The sequence below is a fragment of the Cavia porcellus genome, unplaced genomic scaffold (assembly GCF_034190915.1).
Source record: "Cavia porcellus strain 051 isolate PalLab524CR breed Dunkin Hartley unplaced genomic scaffold, mCavPor4.1 scaffold_1, whole genome shotgun sequence".
Taxonomy (NCBI): Eukaryota; Metazoa; Chordata; class Mammalia; order Rodentia; family Caviidae; genus Cavia; species Cavia porcellus.
Genome location: NW_026947484.1, coordinates 61,301,284 through 61,311,496, shown reverse-complemented (window position 1 = coordinate 61,311,496; position 10,213 = coordinate 61,301,284).

Here is a 10,213-nt window from a genome sequence, read left to right as displayed (position 1 = left end):
GGAAAGTAGGTCATGTAATAAGTAGGCATGGAAAGACCAAGAACTTTTCTGGTAGGTGAGATCTGGGTATCTTGGTTGCCTGGTGTCTACCTAGACTTTATTGGGCTATGCATTGTCATTTTTCTCATCCCTTGGGATGTATGGTCCTTTCGTTGTTATCTTAAGGCCTGACCTTTAAATGATGTGTCGCAGACCACAGGTGTGGTGCGTGTGTGTGTGTGTGTGTGTGTGTGTGTGTGTGTGTGTGTATTCCGTGCATTTCTGGAGAGCCCAGTCCTATATGACTATATATAATATTTGTATTTAATTTAGCTATCTATATTTCACCCTCCAAAGAGATTTTTCAACTGCTGTGAGGAGGAAGAGGGAAGTGATGATTCTTGTTTCTTCAAGCTGAAGTGGGTTTCTAGCTATAATTGGCAGTTAGAGATACTCTTCAGATGGGCTAAGGTCCTTGATAGAGGTCAGGTGTTTTTGTCTTGGGTCGGCACATAGCTTTAAGTCTGGATGAGACAGGGCCAAAGAAACAGTTAAGTAAGTATGGGCCAAACAGTAAGATCAACGAGACTATCAAGAATATAATCAGCAGATGTTTTAACTAAGAAGACCCAGGCATAGCCTTCCACAAAGAGGAGGAGAAGAAGGCCTAGGGAATTTCAGAATCTGATATGGCTCTAACGTGTCATCTAATATCCTGAATAGCCACAGGGGTATTAGTTGAAAGATCAGGGATGTACACAAGTCCCCCTTGTATTGCTGTTAGAATGTCTAATGCCATCTGATTTTGGAGGATAGGACAGCTTGCTTTATTAAGTTTACTTCTATTTAGGAGAGGAGAGACTAGTTGAGATATCCTCTACCGTGAATAATCAGTACTTTACAGGGCATGAAGACAAATGATAAAAATTTATCTTTTTTGATTTTAAGACCAAGTTAAAATGAGGCCTGTGTCAATCAACATTGACCTCTCTCTGTAAGCCTCTTTAGAACCATGTGCAGAGCCTCTCAGCTCCTCTGTCAGTGTCAGCTGCCAAGATGGGATAGTCTTGCTTGACCATGTTGCTTTCTGTGAAAGCATGGGAGACTTTTATTTTCTCTTGGTGACCCTCTTTAGGCACACTGTACATTTGTCAATATCTGTCCTCTGAGGTTTAGCAATCCCTCCTCAAAGACTAACTCATCAAAGTTGCAAGATCCTGTAGAAAATTTCTCTCATGTCCTGGGGCTCTGCTGACCTTGAAGAACTAGGGTCAAAATGTTGGCTGCTTTTTTAGCCCAGTTATCTCTCTAGTTCTGGTCTCTAAACTTTAGTTATTGAGCACCCAAAAGGGAAGATCAGTTATATCAGTCTTAATTAGCATATGTAAAGCACAAAAATGTTTTTTGATAGCTGTTATCCCCCTGTTGTAAAACAGTTATAAGCTTTGTTAATTTGTCTTCCTGGAGGGAAAAGTAGCCTTTAGTCAACAGGTTAAAAGTTAACTTTTGACAAGTTGGAGAAAAACTGGGGTTTCTAACTTATTAATTAGGAGTTCAGGTGGAAATAATAGGTAAGTGGCAATCTTCTACTGATTACTGACTCAGGGCTATCAGGAGCTAGCTTCTACTGAAGGACCTTTGGGGATCTGCTGGATGTTTGCCCCAGCCATGACCCCTCAGTTGTCCTTTCAGATTTCACTAATTCTGTGCAATCTGTCTCCAGAAAGGAATCCAGTTGTCTGTCTGGTCAGCATTCCAGTGGTCATTGTTTTCAGTGGGAATGGGGATTCACCAGGGGATTCACTGGAGAAATCTATCCTCTGCTTTGAGCGTGGCAGCTGCCCTAAATGAGACTGCTAGCTGGCAAAGTAATCACTGTTTGGTTTTAGCATTGTGTAAAGGACAGAGCAGAGCCTGAGCTGAATATAGATGAGACTTTATTTTTAAAAAAAGACCCACTTCATAGAATTTTATATCAAAATCCACTAACATTACTTCTTAGTGCTGTTGAAGATAAGATTAAAAACCACAGCAGTCACCAATCAAATAGGTCAAGCAAATCTAAAACAACATATTTAAAACAGGAATATAAGACCTTTTCAGCAAAAGTAAAACATCCCTTTAAAGAATAATCATAGTCATTTTAAGAAAATAACATAGACTAAAGGCACAAAGTGATTTACAAAAGTTATGAACTGTGGCAAACAAAGACAACAATTATGATTGCCTAATATAATGCAGCAATCAAGAAATAAAAATGAACTTTTATCTCCTGCTAATTGTCTCTTATCTCACAAAATGGAAAAATCAAAAGTATCATGCTCTGGTCACCAAGAGCCATTGTCCAGTAACTGGCCTGACCATGGTGTATTACAGCAAAAGATCAGCCATTTGGGCTTCGGATTGGAAGAAAGGTAGAGAGATTTGAGATTTTGCAGGAGACAGGTTAGAGGAACCTTAGAGGGAAGGAAGATGGACCGTTCTCTACTGGCATACAGAAAGAGGTGTGGGAGAGTAGCTGAATCTCTTGGAGGGCATCTTCGATTGGGACCCAAAACATGAAATGTGAGTGAATATGCAAGGCAAATGTCTTTGTGGTTGGTAATATGCAGCCAACAAAGTAAAGAACCTACAAAATGGGGAAACATTTTGTCAGGTATTTCATATACTTTCCTGGGAATGCTTTTTGAGACCAGCCTTGGAGTTTAAAAAGCCCCAAAATCATGGTGAGCCTCTCTCTAACTTCAAGGAAGAAAACAAAGACAGGCAAGAGGAAAAAAGAACACAAGAGATTGGAAGGCTTACCCAATCTGAAACACCTGGTGAGATCTGGCTTGGTAGAAGTGGCAGGAGCTATAGGCACCAAGGTCTGAAGAACATCATGGATCAGAAATGAATGATAACAGACACTGTCAACACTTATCATAAAAGTCGTCCTGGCCACTCAAAGGAATCTTGGTGGTTATGTGGAAGACAGGAGACTGGAGACTCTAGGCAGATAGGCCACAGATCCTAAACAGATAATTTAAGTAGACCAAAGGCAGGGCCTAAGTGAATTAGCCTACCAGAATAGAATATTGGGATCTAACGAAATGCAAGAGACAAGAGAACAGGTCTTTAACCAATTGGGAGACCTTGGAGGAAGTAAAATACAAATAAAGCAGCTTGCTTTCCAGACATTAAAGGCCTACCTGAAACCAGGAGTTTCCCTACTTTTTATTACTATAGACAGTTAAACTAGTCAGAAACATTATAAGCAGGCAGTTAGGGCTGTGCCCTCGAGGGAGCCAGGACAAAGGTAAAACACACCTCAACTATCTTGTATACTTCCTCAAAGGACAAGCACCAGGCTTAATAAAGCCTAGACAGACATCAGCCACTGCAGTATATGACCAATACCTCCAGAATCATCATTTCCTAGAAAGAACATTTCCTTTGTCCTTTCCATGTACCTTGTTACTGATTTGTTCCCCCACTAGTTCACTATTACCTAGGCATCTATACTTGCATCCTTATTGGTTAATCATAGATGTAACCCACATTGTATCCACATGGAATGGGTATTGCTCTATAAAATTTTCCCATAAAGGCCAACCAGCCAGCCTGTCTGGCAAGCCGTACAAGCCACGTGGCTTCCAGGAAGAGAAAAGTCAGCCTCTGTGAGACTCCTGGCACACTGGCTAAGAATCAACCCCTTACCTCATAAGCAACCCGCTGGCTCCAAGGACAGATTGAGTTGATAGCAACTAAGATACATAAAGCATAAGTGCTGATTTTTCAGGCTTGGGGACGGCGGTATGAGCATCTCTTGGAAGGATGACAGTACACAATATAACAAATATGGGGGATTTTCTTCTATCTTGTCTTTGAAACACAATATTATTCTGTTTTGCTTTGTTCTGATTGCTTTACTTTATTCAATATTTTGTTTTGATTGGCTTTATTCTGTTTTGATTTTGCTATATCTGATAGAATGGACAACAATTGTGAAGATAACAAGGTCTACTATGGTAGCTATTGTTGTTTGCCTAGTATCCTGCTTTGAACTTCTATACCAATTTTGCTGCTTTGTTCTGATTGGCTTTGTTCTGTTTTGTTGGATTTTACTATATTTAAAATAACAATGAATTCACTGGAAAAAAACTTTTCTGATAAATAGAGGGCTGAGAGAACCCATTCAGGCCCCTTCCTGTTCCTCTGAAAGGAGCTTTCTATCTCTCAATAAAGATTTCCTACTCTTAACCTCCATTGTTCCTAGAACACAAACAGCATGTAAGACCTCAATTTGGGAGATACAATATTTCTCTTATATCATATCTGGAAGTTCTGATATCACTCTTGTAACACTGTCACATGCACTGGTCTCAAAACCTCTATAAAAACCCAGTAGACCTAAACACCTACAGTGCCTACCTTACAGAACACCCTCCTGCCTATTGAAGAGCTTCTCTTCTTTTTTTTTTTTTTTGAATAAATACACACTTGGCCATTCCTCACTACTTGCTGGTTTGTTGGCTTCAAACAAGGACATGAGTTACAGTTTAATCTTTTATCATCTACTGAAACTTCTTAGTGTTTTGATCACAAATGCTACAGGAAAGATTTATGTCTTTTGGGAAAGTAATAGTAAATTCTCCAAAGTCAGTTAGGGATAGAGCAATTGGTAGCATTAACAAGGAATTTTTTTCTTATTTTGTTATCGTTTCCAATTCTACAGCCCAAGTTTTAGGGAAGACCAGAGTTGCATGCAGTTTTTCAATTTACCGCTAGATGGAGATGTATCTTCTCACCAAGGAGAGTGCCAAATGATCTAATATGAGGTGCAAATAAGGCTATAAATGCCTTGTAGTCTAGTAAGGATAAGACAGTAACTCAGACATTTCAAATCAGTACAACAGTATGTAGATTTTTTAAATAGCGTCTCACTAGGTTGCCTGGGCTAGTCCTGAACTCTTAGGCTCAAGCAATCCTTCTGCCTCAGCTTCCTGATTTTAGCTAGAACTACAATATGTGCCATCACACCCAGCATCAAAATTGAGTGTAAGTGTCACATATGCATAAGACACATGGAAATTAAACAGAAAAAAATAACTCAAAAAGTTAGCAGATTTTTATATTTTGGGGGGTTTTTGAAGCTCAAGAAGATTTTTAATTGGCCAAGGTGAAAGGAGGTGCTGCACAGAAAAGGCAGAACACATGACACAGTTTTCTTGGTGGAAGTAAGATTTGAGAAGGAGTTTAGAATGAATTGCTTTAAATCTGGAGGTCAGAGATTACAATTAATTTAGTCAGTGTCTCTGGAGATTTCTTCGCATCGTGATTAATGAACCACCTAGACTCCTGCTCCCTCAGCTGCAGCCCGCCTTCCAAACAGAAGAGAATGGGAGTTCCTTGGGGCAGAGATTTTATTTGAGTGCGTAGCATCATATTAGATACCTATTAGCAGCTCCAAGATAAGATGCACCTAGGTTTCGGACCCACGTAAACAGGAAGTTGCTGGAACAGCTTAGAGAGGGAAACAAGCCGTAACTATGAAGCAGGACACAGCACTGAGAATGTTATGACCGGGCATGCATCGGACAGTCAAAGCGAGAAAGGGAAAAATTATTTTTTCATTATTTTTCTCTGATTATAAAACATATCCATTTTGGATACTTAAAAAATAAAACTGGCTTACATTAAAGAATATATATTTCATACAAATCAAAATATTCCAAAGAATATACATCTAAAACATCAGTCTCAAATTTTATTGAGTGAGGAAGAGTTACTTTAGCACACACTGTGTTTTGTTCCAGTGTAAAATGTCTAGTTAGGCAGACATTAGAAAGTGGTGATTTGGGGTTCTCTGTAGCTGCAGACATGTGTTGTTGAATTTTCACTGTTTTAAATTTTTAGGGGCCTAGCATGGTAGCGTACCTCTGTAATCTCAGAACTCAGGAGGTTGAGGAAGGAGACTCACCATGAGTTTGTCCTCAGCCTTAGCTACATAGTGAGTTCAAGGTCAGCCCAAACTGCCTTATTGAGATCCTATCTCAAAAAATTTTTTAAATTAAATTATATTACTTTACAGGTAATGAGGTTGTTATGTGAAATGTACATTTCTGGCTTCTCTTTTAAAACTTAGGAAAATGTCACTTAGGATAATGGGCTCCTGTTCTCATGAGCAACCCAACCGGGGCCAGATAGAGACCTTCCAGGAAGTAAGACACCAGCCTTCTATTCTCCACAGCCTGAAGCTCCCCATTGTAACATACAGGGTCCACTTGCCTGGTTGTGCAACCTTCCTGGCCCATTGCATTTGCTTTGTGTGACTTCTGAGTTTACTGTGGGAAGCTCAATAATGTGATCATTACCAGTTGTCACACACAGACATCTATAGCTCTTTATAGCATCCATACTTTTGCCAGTGTGGAACATCTACTGCCATCACTTCCATGAGCACAGTGGGCTGTGAGACTTGCTATGGGAAAAGATACATATTCCAGTGTTGAGGTCTGCGCCTAAATCCCCAATCCCCCAAACGAGTGCACAGCGAAGGCCCAAAGGAAAAAGACAAGAGGCATGGTCTTTAGGGCTCCTCTGCAGAGTTTGTAACTCTGATCCTGGGCAACCTATTTTAATCAGAACAAGCATGAAGTTGAGTGGAAAATGCAGGAAACCCGAGCAGATCTAGGGCAAGGTTCAAGGACCCTCAAAGCAACAGATGATACTAATTAAGGAAAACTATCTAGAAAGTCTACAGGTGGCCTCAGCTGTGCCCCCGACCCCAGTGTTTCCTCATTTTCAGTTCAGCCATTCCAGGCCCATGCCGCAGCCCTACATGTATATTCAGCTTCAATGGCTCCAACATATCCCTCTTTTTTGTTTTGTTGTTACATGGATGGGTGGCCAGCTGAAGCTGGAGAAGCTATGTTAGGAGAACTCCCACAGTTTAAACTCTGTATAGTCCATCGATCCCTAAAAGTAGTTACCAGCATAGTCAGCAATTGTCAGAGGGTGTAAGTGACCCAGGCTTCCCCTATAGCCAACATTTTACATAGCATTACACCTCCAAAGGCTACACTTTACTGCAGGAAGCTCAAAACCAAGCTAAGATGAGGCCTACATTAAATATAATCAGTTTACTTTTTATAAGGTCAGTGAGATCTCAGGAGTTATCTTAGAAGCATGCATAGCATCTCATGGCTCTTCCGTTGGTGTCAGCTATATGGGCAAGTCAAAACCATTGCTTGACCAAGTTGCTTTCTTTGAAAGCTTGGGAGATTTTTTCTCCTGGTGACTCTCCTTATGTACACCAGACATCAAAGATCACTTTCCTCTGTGGTCTCATACTCTTCTTGATTAAAAGACGGACTCACTGAGTATCTTAGAATGATGCAAGCAGAGGTTCTTTTATGTCCTGGGTCCCCACTGACCTAAAAGGGCTGGAGCCAAAATATTGGCTCTCCTTTTAGACCATCCATCTCCCTAATTTTTGGTCTCTAAACCTTAGTTGTTGAACTTCCAGAAGGAAATACTGACAACAGTCCAGTATATCAGAGGCAGTAAGTTTAACATTACTATCTTATCTAAACATGAAGCACCTCAGAAACCTATTTTCTTTTAAATGAAACCTATTTTCTACCATCCATGGACATTTTAACATTTGAATACCTACAGTGTTAACAGTTACATATTTTACATAGTAAATCAGGAATCAAAGCCATACATATTACTGTATGACAATCATGACATTCTTACAATAATCCAAATTTCTGTGTTGACATAAGATATCCCTTTTAGTCACTCACCCTTATTTAATACACAGGAAGCTTCTGTACAACTTATGGACTTTTAGTGGAATGTGAATCTCAAGTCTTTGATACCAGCAGAGGTTTGAACACAAAACAAAAGTCTATTGCTGTAAATAATCTGCATTTTACAACGTGGGTGACCTATGCATCTAGAGCCATGAATAAATCCAATACATCATGAAGTTGATAACTCTCATAGCCATATGAAACCTTTGCACAGCATCTTCAAACTAAAAAACTTACTCTATTATTCCTTTTGATAATGACCAATGTGAACATATAACAGTAATACACTTTGTAACTTTAGTTGGGGTGTCTTCCATAAGGCTATGAAGATCATTGAGGTCTCCAATCAATAACAACAACTAGTTAAAAATGTTACCAGGCATCTGCTTCCTTATTTATCAGCCAGAGTCCTGTCCAACAATCCTAACCCTAAGGGACCTGTTTATTCATCTTAATAATATTATTTCTAAAGAATGAGACTCTCAAGTCCATGGTAAGTAACAACATATCATACTTACATATCCAGTCTTTGCATAATTTGGACCAGCTGTCAACCAAAGTGAAAGTATCCTTTTAAATTCACAACCCAACCAGATCTTTGATCAAATAATCCAAAAATGCAAAAGGAAAAGAGAAAAATCATTGAGCTCAAAATAAAAGGAACAGCTGTTCACAGAGGGGCAAATGGACAAACATAGACAGACGATCTGCACAGATTCAGCCAAACACAGAAACAAGCACATAGCCTGTTGGGATCCATGAGAACTCTCCAAATTCCCCAGGGGCTACTTATGTACCCGTACCAAACCCCTTTACTAAACTAGCTCACCTCCTACACCCTGTGCTCTCAGCGCTGGAACACCTGTTCCCCTCCTGCATCCATGCCCTCAGAGCATTTCTCAAGTGCTCTGTGTCCCTATGGCACCCCTGTATGGGCATTTTTGCTTTCTGCTTTACACATGTGAACAATCACTAGCCCAGCAACTCCCAGAGTAGACTGTGAAAACAGACAATAGATACATGGACAAACTGACAAACATCTTATAAAATCAGAGTGCATTCAAACACATTTTTTTTTGTCTTTTTCCTTTTTATCGGTACCAGGGATCGAACTCACAACTGCCTGCTTACAAGGTAGGCGCTTATGCCACTGAGCTAAATCCCCAGCCCCCTTCAAACACATTCTTAACCAAACTGAAATAACTTCCTGCAAATTTAGAATCTACAACTATAAACTGACCAGTTGGATGCATTATAGGCCAATTAGCAGAGATCTCATCCTAAAGGACCCAAGGTGGCCGGGCTTGATGCAAGGAGAGGCAAAATTGGGGAATTAGGTTGTGCAGCCTGTGGTGCCAACTCATTACACACAAGGTGAACTCAACAAGCAGGAATCCACAGAGCCTGCTGGGGATAACATGGAGGCATTTCCTCTTTCCTAGGTCAGTAGGGGCACCAGCTATCAGGTTCTGAGCTAGATTCCCAATCTCCCTAATGAGTGTACAGCAAAGGCATAAATAAAGTGAGACAAGTGGTATGATTTTAGGGCTCCAGGAGAGTCAAAACCTTTTATCTGGGTTCAATACTCTAGGGCTAGGGCAAAGACTTCTCTAGACACACCCATATTTATTAGGTCTAAAACAAAGGATGGGGAAACTGAGGAAAGCATGGGAAATGAGCAGGACCTTGGGAGTCACTTCAAAGACTTCTCCAACTTGTAAATTATGTCAATTTAGGAGAACTGTCTTATCTCCTACATTTATGGTAGGAATGCAACTGCAGAAGTAAGATTCCTTCAGCTGCAGTCTCTATTTACTTAATTAGTGTTGGAGCCAAGGTGTCTTCAGCTGTGGCCCTGTCTTGCCTTTTGAGGTATCTCTGGCTTCACAGCCCCTACAGGACCAGTGATTCATAGAGGTTCACTTACTATTTATCAGCTCCTCATTGCCAGGCAAGGGGCCGAGGCCTAGGACAGACTCACAGATAAATATAGAAAGCCAATTAGTTAATTTTTTTATTTAAAGAAAAAAAACACATAAAAAGGGTAGAAACAATACAGAATTTCAGAAAAATAAACAGTAAGAAATCACCAGTCGATAAGTTACATACCATCATCTTACAAATAGTTGCTCATTACAAAATTAAAGCATACAAGTGATTGTCAAACAATGACACTGCAAACAGTTCTGCTCAACGATCCAAAAAGAACTTAGTAATATGGTTATCAGTCCTACACACTTGTTTTTTATCTTAAAGAGGGTAAGATTAAACATAGAAAAACAGAACAAAACAGTTTATAAGGAAACAATTTAAAGAAACATACATTTCAAAGCAAATCATCTGGAGATCTTCACTGTCTTATTGTCTCTAGTTTTCTTCCAATAGTTTTCCCCATCTTCACACACATTGAATATACCCTGGACATTATCGAA